General features: G+C 39.9%; 1 pseudogene; it reads left to right on the forward strand.

Moving 5' to 3' along the window:
- The first annotated feature begins 1,007 nt into the window (after positions 1–1,007).
- LOC150001578 (magnesium transporter NIPA2 pseudogene) overlaps positions 1,008–15,456 on the forward strand; it is an 84,643-nt pseudogene continuing 70,194 nt past the window's right edge.

Consider the following 15,456-nt stretch of genomic DNA (forward strand, 5'->3'; position numbering starts at 1 on the left):
TACTGAGACTTTTCTCTTATTTTAAGTAGCCTGAAAATAACTGGTCCAAGGAATAAAGTGAAACCTCTCTGTAGCAAAAACAAGAGCCTTGCCCTGGTTGATGTGGCTCAGTAGATTGAGCACTGGCCTGTGAATCAAAGGGTCACCAGTTCAATTCAAGGCACATGCCTGGGTTGCGGTCCAGGTACCCAGCTGGGGGTGTGTAAGGCGCAATCACACATTGATGTTTCTCTCCCTCTCTTTCTCTCTCCTTTCCCTCTCTCTAAAAATAACTAAATAAAATAAAAAATAAAAAAAAAGACAAGAGCTTTAAGCAAAGGTGGTAACAAACCCTGAGACACTTAGGTGTGTCTGAACTCAAAATTCAGCAGGGTTCTATCACTCAGCACATCATGAAGAGCTAACTTGGATTTAACAACAATAACAACAGAAAGTGGCTTTGGGTTCTGGTCCAGTAGGAATGTATTAGACCATTGAGCTACAAAATATTCTTCTTTCTTGTGGTAAAGATCAAACAGAATCCCAAATGCAAATTTGCCCCATCTCTTCACCAATAGATGATTTCCAACAAAGAGACAAATGCCTGAGGAGGCAGGTGAAAGCATTGCGCCTTAGGAGGAGTCACGTCTTGATGGCAGGCGTAGGCCTGTCATAAATGCCACCGCCTGGGCTCATCAATGACAGCACAGGCAACACATTTCACATTGATTTCCAGCATCATTCTCAAAACAGTCAACCGAGAAACTGCATCCTCAAATAGCGCTGCTTGATGGAGGCACAACCTATTCGAATCCTCATCAGCGAGAGATCGCGCCGGTCGGTGCGTGGGAGATGGCAGAGCGCGCCTCTACGCTTCGCACCGGCCCTTAGTGATTTCTTGAAGATATTTACTTTCACACATGGCATATAGAACATTAAAAGGGTTTCGAAAAATCCCTCAGTTTTTCAACTTCTGAAGGATTATTAACTTCAAAGTCTGAAGAAATGTCGCCCTTCTATCTTTGGAAATGCCAGGAGCCTTTGCATATCCCTACCACAGTCCCAAGCAACCCCCGGCGGAGAAGAACGATTACTGCCTCGGTGGCGAGAGGATGGCTTTTGATCTCTTAACATATTGGAAATTACTTAAAGGTAAGCCATCTGCTAGCTGAGGAACAAAAACAGATTACATCACACCCTGCTAGAAAGATTGTGTTAAATCCTGTATATCAAGGCTTTTAATAATTCTATATTAAGTCAGCTAATAGGATTAGGTACACATTTTCTTTAGGCTTATTTCTTCAACTATTAAAGAAAAACTTTTTGTGCGTGTTTGACGATCTGCAAAATTCAAGAGTATTCCACTGTGAATAAAAAAGGGTTCTTTCAAGGGGGAGCATTGCTTCAGATCACCCCTGCGCTCCGAAGGAGATGTACCGCGGAAGTGCCTTCCCAGCGCGGTTTGTAGGGACGGGGGAAACCAGCACACTTCTGCTATCGCTAATATGATTTAATGCCTGCGTGTTGCAAACCTGTTCCCAAGAGCTTCATACTTTCATTGTTCTTCTCCAGGCGGTCAGAGGAGGGATCCAGGCAGGTGGGGGAAGTGAGAATGTCTCCTCCTCTGAAAAGTTGCAATTAATGGTAACCATGGTGATGGTTCACCATGAGGAGATGTGGTACCAGTATTGGGGAATGATAAGGGAATAAACCTGATTAATAAAAGCTTAAAACATCTGCAAAACCGGAGAATCCCAGCCTTGAGAAAACTTGCATCCTAAAATTACACCATGCCCAAACTAAACATACCATCCTCCTGGTCTGTGGTGAACTCCAGGTCACGGGAATATCAGAATTACACACTGGATGACATGAAGGGAATAAAAGGAAGGGACTTCTTTATTCTTTGCCCCTTCTTTCACTAATTTGTTTAGTGTTATTCTACAATTCCAGAGCATTAAATACACACATATGTTGTAAATTAACCTCCAGTCATTGCTTCTCAGTCTTTTATAAGAGGTTCATTTACTCATTCTGAGATACTAAATGTTTAATAAAATTTTAGCAATAATAACAACAAACACTTTTATGTTTCAGTGGTCCTCAGATAAAATAATTCATATCCTGATGACAAGAGAGGATTACAATAATCACTGTGAGCCAAATAAAATGCAGGATGCAACATATTTAGAAACCAACACTGTATTGCATATTAAAGGCACTTGAAAAGTTTTTGTTGAATTGTATCTCCAAGAGATTACTAGAAATGATTGCCATCATTTTGTCTTAATTATTGAATCATACAGACTATTGTACAAATGAAAAAGGAAACCATAAAATCAGCACCCAAACATGTAGTTGTTGCATGTTACATCTTGATACAAATGGTCCAAACTTTCTTTATATGCTTTTTACAAACATAAGAGCAATTAATAATAAATCAAGTAAGTCTATCATATATTAAGTTACTTTATCTGTTAGCACATTAAAAATCACTACATCTAAAAATCACAGAAGTTTTAAAAATTAAAGTGTAGCTGACATACACTGTTATATTAGTTTCAGGTGTACAACATAGTGATTTGACAATAAAGTGATCACCAGGCCAATTCTAGTAACCTTCAGTCATTGTACCAAGTTATGATTATGTCACAGCATTTGTGAGAGATGAATATTATCACTTTCTGTTTATAGAGGAAAACCAAAATTCAGGTGGTTTAAAAGCACCTGAGGCAAGTGGAAGAGAGGATTCACACTAGGGTTTCATACCAAAGTCTGTGTTGCTTTTGTCACACCTGGCTGTCCCCACAATGGGGGCTGAGAGCTCAGATATAGTCTTGCTCATCACTCAGTGGCTTGGCTCAGCCCACTTCTTGTCAAATCTTCGAATTAATGGACAGAATAATGTCCTTTCCTTTAAGATGCACAGAATTCAGGAAGGGGATCTTGCATTATGTCCTTCAGACCAGGCCCCACCCTGCTTCTCCAGGGCAGTGGTGGTCCTTCTCATAGCCAGTTTACGGCAGCCTGAGTGAAAAACTGGAAGTTTTTCCCCAAGATGCAGAATTTCAGTAGCCATCAACTTGAAGTTCTCAACTTCATATTTTTCTATGTCATTAAAAAAAACTATGAGCTTACTTGTTTGCAAGAAAATCCTAATGTAGGACCAAACAATTGTCCAAATGAAAACCAGCAATAAGAGAAACTCAGGAATCATGCATTACTAATAATTGAAATGGGAAAACCTATATATAATATACTAATGCAATCCTATTGTCTGCTCATTGAATTATTCCTAGGGTCCTAGGGAAGAAGGAATTAGATATATAATTATATATTTATTCAGATAAATGCCTGTTGAATATATATGTTAGCACTTGTATTAGAGTAGAACTAGTTGTTATAATAAACAACACCCCAAATTTTAGTGTCTTAACTTTATTTCTTGCTCATATAATAGTATGAGGAGGAATTCCTAGGAGGGTAGTCTTCAATGTAGTCATTCAGGATTACAGGGCTTTTCCTATGTTATGGCTCTGCTCTCTAGAACATGTGGCTTTAGGGTCACTAGGCTCATCTGCATTGAAATGGAGATCTGGAACAAACATGGAGAAACAGTAATGGGAGATGTCTATGGACCAGGAGAGGAATTGGTGCCCATCACCCCCATGTACTTTGCATTGGCTAAAAGTCAGTCATATGGCCATATCTAATTGCAAAGGAGACTGATAAATGTAGTCTAAGTATGTAGTAACTAACGGTGTAGTCGGGAAGAAGAGAAAATAGGCTTGGTGATAAACTGGCAATCTTGTCTATGGTATTCCATGATAATCCATAAAGAGAATCTTGACTTGTAGGTTTCAGAAGAACTACCTTAGAATCAAAATGTAGATCTATAAGTTTCATTCAGATTGAAATACCTGCCGCATACCATTTGTATGACTACTAAAAATTAGAGGAATTCCCATTAGCATAATGCCATTCTGATTTAATGAATATTTCTAAAGCAGGAGAACTCCTTTTAGCAATGCCATGTATTTCTGTATTTTTTCTTATCTTTCTCAGGTCTAGCATCTAGTACAACTCTAGCACCTAGAACTGACTCAATACATGTGTGTTCAATGAATGAATAGCCTTTTAGGGTTGACTATGCATCTTTTGCATCACTTGATAAAAGTTGTGGTCTAAATATCATAATGAATCAGTTCTATTTTGTTGCAGTTATTGATTCAGCCATGATCTATGGCAGTGGCCTTAATAATATTTACTTACCACTCGAAAAATGTACATTAATTCTTCTCTATAACACAAAGTATTTTATTGAAGTCTGCCTTTGCTTATCTAGACTCATGGGTGTGAATGGGCAGCCATGTTGCATAATGGAAAGAACAGAGAGGATCCTAGGTTGAATTACTATTTCAGTCTTCACTTTAGACAAGATACTGATTCCCTCTAAGCCTCAGTTTCCTCATGTAGAAAGTGTGAATAATAACACCTGCCTTCCAGAGGTGTAGGTACAGCAATTTATATATCAAAGAACCAGAATATAGTAGCCACTAAGTTAATGGTAGTCACTGTCATCATCATTAATAATGATGATTGATGGTTTAAAATGTTAGCATTAACAATTATAAACATCACATAGTTTTGTTTCCCATTAGATGTGTTACCTAAGAAGGCATAATATCCAGAGGCAACACCATCACATAATCCTACACAGAGCACAAGTTTTTCCAGACCCTGCTGTCATCTGAGTCACCATTGAGCGGATATAACCCTGGGAACAGGTGACCCTCCAGCTGAGCCTTAACAGCTAAAAGCTGGAGCTGCCACTTTCACCCCTAATTTGCATTAGATTAAGTCCATCTGCTTTCAGCTTCTACAAGGGTAAACAGCCAGCAAACCATAAATACTCTTATGACTCAGTCTCGCACAGCCTTATTAAAGGATCTTATCTGTTTCAATACCTGCTAGTAGGTGTGGAATATTAGAATGTGTGTACTGGGAATCCATGGCTGTCTTGAATTAGCAATCTTGGCTCAGGAATGACATATTTTCATATCAAAATAGCAGAAACTTTTTTTCTCTTTCTTTACTGATGTGTAACATTCTAAAAGACAGGAATGGCCTTCAGCTAATACAGATCAATTTCCATTCAGTTTTAGTCATTATTTAATTAGCGTTGACTTCTTTAACCTTTCTAGCTTCCCTTGTGGATTATATTTCTTTCCACTCTATAGCCATTTAGGCTATTTGGTGACATAATCAAACTAAAATTATATGATAAGGCTTCACATTTTTATTCTCCTTGCATGTTTATATTGTGCTGAATTTATTTAGAAACAAATTATTTCCTAAAGGTGAAAAATTTAATGGGCTGACTTTTTACTTTATATGTACTTTTTAGATTTTGATTTATTAAAAGAGCATTCCTGATTTCTTCCATAACACATTTCAGATGAAACCTTACCATTTCCTTTAACATTCCTAAAATATTTACCTGTATAGAAGTGCACTGTATCCTCAAATACATATTAAAAGGAGAACTAAACTTCAAGGTGAAAATCAATCACTACTAGTACAAAGGGGGATATCAGAGTGATATGAGAAGAAATTGCCTTCTTTCTGAGTGTGGATTTTTAATATCACTGATCTAGGCATTTAAAATGTAGAGAAAAGAGCTGGAGCTTTAGAGTGAGATACTTCCTGGGCCAAACCCTGGCTCTGCAATTTATAAACTATACGTCCTTTGGCAAGATCCTTGACTTAACTGAACCTGTCTCCTTATGTGGAAAATGGAAATAATTATTCTATGTCTCAAGATCATCATGATGATTAAATGAAGTGTTGGCATACACATTTTGTCCAGCAAGTAAGTACATTTGAACCTACCAGTGGGACAACCTCCTGAGCTGGGTTCTCCTGAAAGGAGAGCCTGAGGCAAAGGCTTCTGTACTGCTACTTTCTCAGCTCCTCTGGAACTGAAGAGACAGGGAAGGGGAGTGAAGCAGGGAAGGAGTGAGAGCCAGTATGAGCATAATCAACAGAGCTGCCACTAAGGCAGTCTTTTTAAAATTATATTTTATTGATTATGCTATTACAGCTTTCCTGATATTACCCCTTTGCCCCCCTCCATCTAGCAGCCCCCACTCACTCAGACAGTCTCTCCACCATTGTTCATGTCTATGGGTCATGTGTATAAGTTCTTTGGTTACTCATTTCCTATATTGTAATTTACATCCCCATGGCTATTCTGCAACTACCTATTTGTACTTCTTAATCCCTTCACCTCTTAGCCCATTTCCTCTCCTCTGAAAACCATCAAAATGCTCTTCTTAGCCATGATTCTGTCTCTGTTCTTGTTTGCTTAGTTTGTTTTTTAGATTCAATTGTTGATAGATATGCATTTTTGCCATCTTGCTGTTCATAGTTTTTGATCTTTTTCTTAAATAAGTCCCTTTAACAATTCATATAGTAACGGTTTGGTGATGATGAATTCCTTTAGTTTTTTCTTGACAGGGAAGCTCTTTATCTCCTCTTTGATTCTAAATGATAGCATTGCTGAGTAGAGCAATCTTTGTTGTAGATTCCCAATTTTCATGATTTTTGGATATGTCTTGCCAATCTGTTCTAGACTGCAAAGTTTCTTTTGAGAAATCAGCTGATAGTCTTATGAGAACTCCCCTTATGAGTAACTAACTTCTTTTCTCTTTCTACTTTTAAGGTTCTCTCTTTTTATCTCTAGGCTTCGGCATTTTACTTATGATGTGTCTTGGAGTGGGCCTCTTTGCATCCATCTTGTTTGCGACTCTCTGTGCTTCCTGAACTTGCATGTCTATTTCCTTCACCAAATTAGGGAAGTTTTCTTTCATTATTTTTTTCAAATAGATTTCCAATTTCTTGCTCTTTCTCTTCTCCTTCTGGCACCCATATGGTGCAAATGTTGGGCCTCTTGAAGTTATCCCAGAGGCTGCTTATACTACCCTGATTTTTCTGGATATGTTTTTCTTCTTGTTGTTCTGATTGGTTGTTGTTTTTTTCTTCCTTATGTTCCAAATCATTGATTTGATTCTCAGCTTCATCCACTCTACTGTTGTTTCCATGTAAATTGTTCTTCACTTTAATTACTCTATCCTTCTTTTCTGACTGGATATTTTTTTATGCTGCTGAGGTCTTCACTAATTTCATTAAGCATCCTTATAAGCAGCGTTTTGAACTCTGTATCTGATAAATTGCTTATCTTCATTTTGTTTAGTTCTTTGATCTGTTCTTTTGTTTGGGTAATATTTCTTTGTTTCCTCATTTTGGCACCTCCCTGTATTTGTTTCTATGTATTAGGTAGAGCTGCTTTGACTTCATGTTCTGGTAGTGTGGCCTAATATAGTAGGTGTCCTGTAGAGTCCAGTGGCACAGCCTCTCCTATCACCAAGCTGGGTACTTGAGGTGCATCCTTCATGTGGGCTAAGTACATCCTCCTCTTGTAGTTGAGCCTTGTGCAGTGGCACGTCTCCTATCAAAGCTGGGTACTTGAGGTGCATCCTTCATGTGGGCTGAGTACACCCTCCTCTTGTAGTTGAGCCTTGGTTGCTGTTGGCAGATCAATGGGAGGGATTTACCCAGGTCAGTCAGCTGCAAGACTGACTGTGACCACTTACCACCAACCTCTGCCCTTTGTGGAGGGTCAGCTATGCAGGGGCAGGGTGCTGGTGTGCCGATGTGGTCCGCAGCTATCCACTGGATGCCCTGCCCCTGGTGTTTCCTGGGTAGTGTAGGCCAAGGTCAGCTCCATCCTGTGTTTTGCCTGGGGTACCCTGCCTGAGCTATAAAGCAATCTGAGATGGTTGTTACTTGTGTTGGGCCTGGAGATTTTCAAGTAAAGCCAAGCTGTGTATCTAGGCTGGCTGCTGGTGGTGCTGGGCCCGGAGCTCACTGAGGCTAGCTGTTGCTTATTTGAGAGGATTTAGGAAGTTGTGAAGTGTGAGCCAAGACCAGTCATTCATATGGAAAAGCAGCTTAAGTGGGCCCATAAATTGAGTGTGGCAAAGTCTCTGCAGATCTTCAAGCTGGGTCAGACAATGTTGGCTATGTTTTGGACTCTCAGATATGGCACCAGCTTGCCAGCTCTGTGTCTCTGTACAGAGAGCATTTAGAAAAATGACAATGATTCTGCCTACCTTGATGTGATGCTTCAGTTTCTCCTTGTATACCACTGATCCTTTAAAGTTGCTCTCTCAGTGCTGAAGCTCAGAGGGGGTGAGTCTGAGTAGGTGACTCTGTATGTGAGTCCTTTAAGAGGAACTACTTGGGGTTCCAGCAGTTTTTTCCACTGACTCAATCTTCGCTGGTTTTTGCAGCCAGAGTTGTGGGCACTTATCTTCCTGGAACTGGAACACTTGGCTTTGGAGCCTGGTGTGGGGCTTGGACTCCTCACTTACAAGATATCCTTCCCAAATTTTTATCCACCACACGTGGGAGTGGGACCAGCCCATTCTGCATCTGCTCCTCTCCTACCAGTCTGGATGGACGTGGTTTAATTCTCTTGTTGTCAGACTTCCATTCAACTTGATTTCTAAAGGATCTGAGTGATGATTGTTCTATATTTTAGCTGTAACTTTGATATGGTTGTGTAAAGAGGCGAGCCATGTCTGCCTACACCAGCGTCTTGACCAGAAGTCTAAGGTGGTCTTCTTGATACTGGACATCTTCCTCACTGCCTGTCTTCTGTCAACAGTAACTCTAGCTCCACATAGTAATAATCAGGGTTGATTACAATGGCTTGTACAATAATTTCCCCTCTTTTCCTACTGATCCACTAGCATGAAGAATCCACAGTGTGGTAGTTAAAGATTCAAGTTCAGAGGAACTCTTTCTATGTACCTGGTAGAAGTGTTCCTTCTCTATCACCACCACAACATGGAAACCTTACATTTGTGGGGACAGAAATTTCACAAGGGATTTGCTCTCCCTACAATGTGAATATAAGCTCCTTTTGGTCCTTCCTTCTTATGGGTATTGAGAAGACCCTTTTAATCCACTCACAGTAAAGATAGCATATCTGGCATAGCAGGTGTGATCTGGGTGACTAGTTAAATACATCACACATCATAATCCCTCAGGATTTTTCAGGGCCAGACAGGTAAATTGAACCAGGGATATGATGGAGATCATCACATTTGTGTACTTTGATTCTGATAGTGGCACCAAGCTCTGTAGTTCCTCCTGGAATGTAGCATTGCTTTTAATTTAGCCTTGACCATGGATAGAGGCAGTTTCAGGAACATTTACTTGGACCTTCCTGCCATAATAGCCCTTACAACATAGATCTGGGAAGCAGTGTGAGGGTCCTATAAGCTGAGAAATATACTTATACCAAAGATAACACTCAGAATATGACAAATAACCTCAAGATGAGTCTGTGAATACTTTGGACCCACTGTAAGACAACTTTGGGCCAAAACTCCATTTTCATGGTGCTCAGATAAGCTTCTGCTCTAACTGGAACACCTTGATGGTACTTAAGGACTCTTGGCATTATTTCAGCCAGGACTATCTAAAAGACTTCAAAAAGCCTAGGTTTTCTCCTTTCAACAATATATAGTTAAACTAATAAAGATCCACAGGTATATTTAGGGAAATAATCAGAGGAATATTTCTGAATATACTTGTGGTGACATCAAGGGGTCTTTCCTCAAGGGATCCTTGGTTCCCCATCAATCACTGAACCTATTTAGATCTGAAACCTGGGTGATGAGCTATGATTTTCTACTATGGTAGTTGATGTTAGTATTCTCTTCACCAAGCTTCAATGCACATCTGAACAGACCATTAGGGCTGGTTCCAGGGGTTCTTTGTAGGTTATTAAATCCCAATCATGGATGGGCACCCCATGTTAGTACATTTTCCTCCATCCAATTTCATATTCTGTCCTCCTCACTTTAGTTCAAGACCCTCAAGTTCCATTTTTGCCCATATAGCTTCTACTCTTACCAGATCATATTAACAAATTTCTGCAATTCTTTTGGTAAGCTACTCAAGGAGTAGTACTTTGACTGGGCTTAAACTTCACCTTGGTCAACAGTTTAGAGGCAGCAATGGATGCTGGGTTATTTCTCAAGGAGAAAAATTACCCCTTTAGGAGGGACCTGCTTCAGAGAAAGTCCCTTAACTATCTCCAGGCAGGCCACCACTTCTGTCCTCTAAGGGTCCTATAAGGGTTAGTAGAAGCTCAAGATTCTCAAGTCTAGCTCATCCAGATATTTCCATCTACAGTTTTCCTGCCGAGGTCCTGACTTTGACATAGATTTGTTGAAGCTGCACATTTACTCTCCTTTGTGGTTCTGCCACCTGTACAATTAGATTTTCAACATGATCTTCCCTGTTTCCAGGAGATGACAATTTTCATTCAACCTGCTATAGATGATTTCTAGCTTTCAAAGTTTGGCTTGAGATGATAATTGACTTCCCTGAGTCTTTTATTTTCTGAGGTTTCCAGAGCAGTTGACAGCAATCATCTCTATACCACAATTTCTATTGTTATCATTTTATTCATGATTTTAACCTTCAGGGTCCCTCATTTATCACCTATATCTCAACCCAATTACCCCCAGGTGAAAGTCTTAGTTATTACAATGCCACTACATGCCAGGGGTTAGCATCATCATACCTTTTGCTAGCAATAAGGTTTTTCTAATTCAGATGCAAAATATCCCCCCGAAGGGCTGCTTTCTGAAGCCATTCTGGTATCAATTGTATTACCCTTGATTCTCCAGAAAGCAGACCTTGAACCAAAGTCTTCCATCATACTACTTTATTAAAGAACATAATCCGGAATGAGAAATATGAAGAACGAGGCAGGTAAGGACGAAGGAAAATTCAAGAATACTGATCAAGGTGGCAGTTGCTAAACTCAAATTATAGCTTGATGTTGCAAGACCATCCTCTGAGAAGACATATAACTGCTTCTCATGACAGTCTCTCTAGGGGGAGAAAGAAAAAATATAAATAAATTCATGGGCCCCTGTCCCCACTGGTCAAATTTTCATCCCATGTGGGTGTTAATGCCATTGCATTTCCAGATTGTATTTGCATGGTGCCCAACATGTCCTGTGGCATTTTAAAATTCTGTATTAACATTGGGACCCTTTGGCAGAAGGTGCAAAGTCAGGGCATAGAGCATATTATTGTCAGGGTGAGCCTGGGTGAATTTTATTAGAAACCATGTAGAACTCATCACCACAGCAGTGGCTGGAGGTGGAGACAAGGAAGACAGAAAGTATTAGAAATGGTGCACATCAGATGTCTGATACAATGGTATTTACAGCTTCATGAGGTAAGATATCACTTAGCATTACAGAAATATTCTGTATTTCTATGTCACCTCAAACAAACCGATAACAGAGTTAAAGAAAAAGTGCTGAAAGATTAAAGGCCTGGGCTGGCTGGTGTGGCTCAGTGGATTGAGTGCCGACCTGCAAATCAAAGGGTTGCTGATTCAATTCCCAGTCAGGGCACATGCCTGGGTTGTGGGCCAGGTCCCCAGTAGTGGGTGCACAAGAGGCAACCAACCACACATTGATGTTTCTCTCCCTTTTTTTCTCCCTCCTCTCCCCTCTCTCTGAAAAATAAATAAATAAAATCTTAAAATAAATTAAAAAAAAAAATTAAAGGCCTGTGTGGTCACTCACTTTTCCCTCCAAAAAGAATCTGCTTAGGAGGTATGTTATAGTGATGTCTCATTTTATTTTTATGTCAGAGCAGTAACTGTTAGTCCTATATGAAAAACAACAGCAAAAAAAAAAACAAAAAACTAAAGCTCAGGAAGGCTCTGTACATTACACAGTTAATATAGCAAGTAAGTAGCATATATGGAGTCATAATCTAATTTATTTACCTATAAAGTGTTTTTTCCTTGCACCACATAGCCAATTCATCTTTTCTTTCCCTCTAGAAACTCTTGTGGCTTTTACCTTTGTAAACGTGTGACTGTATGACATTCATACATCAAAAATGAGTCTACAAGGTAGAACACTGAGATAAGTTGGGCTTTAAAGTATTTTCTGTGGTGTTCTGCCTTAAATTTTATCTTTCTCAGTGTGCCTTGGCTTATGGTTTTCAGGGTAGAAGGGACTTGAGCGGGGAGGTAACCCAGCAGAATGATCTAGAGTAATGGCAGCCATACATCAAACATGTCCTGTTCTGAGATCTGTATTCAGTTCTTCACTTCTGAGCACTGCAGATATTACTCCAAGTCTTCTTCAAGAAAGGACCATACCATCTATCCCTCTGTTTTCCTCAACCTCTAGGTAGTTACCTAGACATAGCAACTGCTTCATATAGCTTTGTGGAAGGAATACTTAAATAGTCCCTCTCCAAGCCCATGAATTTGCAACTCCTTTCTCCCTTCATGAGTGAAGCTAGCTCTTCAGACCATATGTTTTATAAAATGTCCCTTGCTATATGAAGCAATTTTCAGATGGGTAGAGGCCCCTCAGACATTAGGAAGACAATTAGGGGGGACTCTATACAAGAGGATTATTATAAAAGCCTCTTGTGGGTTTCAGGACATCTCAAGTCTCTTTTTAAAACTTTGGGTTCACATATGATGACACTAGTTAAGGAATAGGAAGATTCAACTGTCTTTTTTCTAATGGTCCAAGTAGTTTTGTGGCAGCACTAAAAGTGTCCTCTGAAGGGAACATTTAATTTCCCTTTGGGCTTGGGAACATGAGACCAGTGTCATCAGCCAGTTCTTTCTGTGGCATTCAGCTCCTGAGAGGTTAATGAAGACCGGGGGGTGGGGGTGGGGGTGGGGTGTCTACTAAACACACTCAGCAAGTACCCTCCTCTTGCCTCCTGCCTCTACTGCAGTGACCAGTGCCAAGCAGGGGAAAACAGAAGTTTTGACTTGTTCGTAAGGGCTGAGTCACAATGAGACACTGGTTTTCCCAGCACCTCTGCTGCTGTTCTTTTCATTTTCTTGGTAGATATTTTCCAAGACTTCCCATTAGCAAAAGGGAACACTCAAAATTGGGGGAACCAATCTATTTTTCCTAATTTCTTCTTAGTCTACCCCAGTCCCAAACCAGTGCAAAGTGCCCTGGGTCAGGCTGGGGGTGAAAGTGACTGGATCTGGAACCTGACGGCCTGGGTTCAAATTCTGTTTCTGCCACTTACTCGTTGCATAATGCTGCCCTCATTACTGGACATCTCTAAGCCTTAGTGTCCTTATCTATAAAATGCAGATAGAAGTTGAATAAATAGATGAATCAGGTAAAAATGTTGACCTCATGTGAAAAGAGAGGTCATTTCTTTAAGATCTAGGTACTGTTTAGCACAAATCCCAGAGGGTATTTAAGTGAATATTCCTTTCTTCATATTTTCTCAATGGATCAGTCCTTCCTTTGGGTAAGTACTAGACTCCAGCTCAGAAACCTTAACTCAGATTGACTCACTCCCTCACCATCTTGAATTGGCAGTATGTGCAATACAATCACTGTGTGCTCTCACTGCAGTGTGCATTATTTTCAAAGAAGAGAGCAGGAAGGGGACCAGGTCACCATGGCTCAGCAGAGTAGTCTTTAGTAATGGTCCTTACTAACACTGTTTCTAAAGCACCTGTGTAAAGGACTTTACCTTTTGAACCAACCAAACCATTTCTTTTTTTGGGTTGCCTCTTTCCTGCAGTCGTCATGTAGGACCACTGAATCAGACCCATGACAATCTGGTTTGCCTAAAACATATGCAAGTATAGATTTATATATAAACACTCAACTAAAGTACTCTAGATACATATGTGCATTTATGGCAAATACACATATATAATATATATATGCCTCTTTGTATAGAGAGAGGCTTGGTCTTATATTTTGCTTGCAGCCAGTTCTTATCTACCTTTTGGTCTTATAATTAAATGATTAAGTGTCATTTCTGATAATTACACATTACAACAAAGTGGTAAGGTAGGCATTAACTCACTTGAGAAATACGTTCTATTTCAGAGCCAGCACAACATAGTAGCTGAGGTCCGGAGAGCATTAGTACTTGGCACATGCTCAGTGCTAGCATCCTTGCAGGCAGATGACACATTATTCCACTCTCCAGTCACTGCACCAGAAATGGAAAAGGCCCCACAATCAACCCGAAGAAACACCAGGCACAGTGGTACCTTCTGGAATGTTATCACCATTCTGCTAGTTTAACTTATAAGTAGTTCAGGAGATGCCAATTCATGTGCCACTCCTGAGAATCGGGGTGGGGGGGTACATTTGCCCAGTCTTCTACATACATTAAAAAGGATTCTTCATTAATCTTAAACACTGTCATGTAGTTTATTAAGACTTCCAGGCTTAAACTAGAGGAAGGAAAATCCTTGTCTTCTTAACTGCTCAACCTACACTGAACTTAAATTCATGGATCTCAGCTTTGGAACTTGAGAAGTTCAAGGCTGCACTCCCATATGGTTCCCAAGAAGAGAAGAAGTGAAGGGACTTGAAGTGGCAACACTCTACCTCAACCTACCTGGCCAGTTCTTTCTCTGCCATGTGCTGCCCCAGCCATGTCTGCATCTGTGACTGATCAGGGCCGGATGCCTTCAGTGTAGACAGGAGAAGGATTAGAAGGACTGAAAACACCTCAGCAAGCCGATGCCCCAAGTGGCCAGCTAGAAGACATAGAATTGTTCACATTTCTTACTTTAATGTGTAAGGTCATAGAAAGCCTGTAGAAAATTATAACATTTGGTGGGTGGATGATCAACATACCATTAATAATCGCTGCTGCTGTTGATGAATAACAATACAATAATAATAGCTCTTCTTGTTTGGGTCATTATTTCTACTACCATGTTGTAGTTATTGTGGTTTGACTTTAAGTCACACACTCTTAAGGGCTACACTATTTTGTCCATGTAACTTAATTGTGTGTTGGCATATTAAATCTCTTACTGGTTATCTACAAGATCTTGAAGAAAAGGAACACAAAATACTAAAGTTTTACTAAGATCTGGTAGGAATTTTAGTAAAGGGGATGGGGTGACATTATTGAGAGAACTGTCTAGAGGGGTCTGACACTGATTGGATGCTACCATGAGGTTACTATTGACCATTTAGAGAAAAATCACAAGGGGGTACCCAAGAAACAAGATACAATGATGAAAAATCTCCACAGATAAAAATCACCTGGGTTGCAACTTTGCCTTCTACAAGTATTGAGGTTCAACTTGAAGCCTCAGCTCAAGCCTGCTTGGAAAGGGAAAGGTGCTGAAATAATAACTGTCTATTAATTCTAGTAATTTGGGTGACAGCAGATAGGATTGTTTTATAAAACAACTTAATAAATTATAGAAAATATTCTAAGGGTACAAAGCACACCTGAAGAGGATCTGTAAAGTTGCTGTCACAGAGAGCCATAGTTATGGGGAACTTGTGTTACATCTCAGTTGTAGTTAGGCTGGAAAAAAAAAGATTGAGGAAAACTTGG

Source organism: Furipterus horrens, unplaced genomic scaffold (genome assembly GCF_987537825.1).
Source record: "Furipterus horrens unplaced genomic scaffold, mFurHor1.1.pri manual_scaffold_9, whole genome shotgun sequence".
Lineage (NCBI taxonomy): Eukaryota > Metazoa > Chordata > Mammalia > Chiroptera > Furipteridae > Furipterus > Furipterus horrens.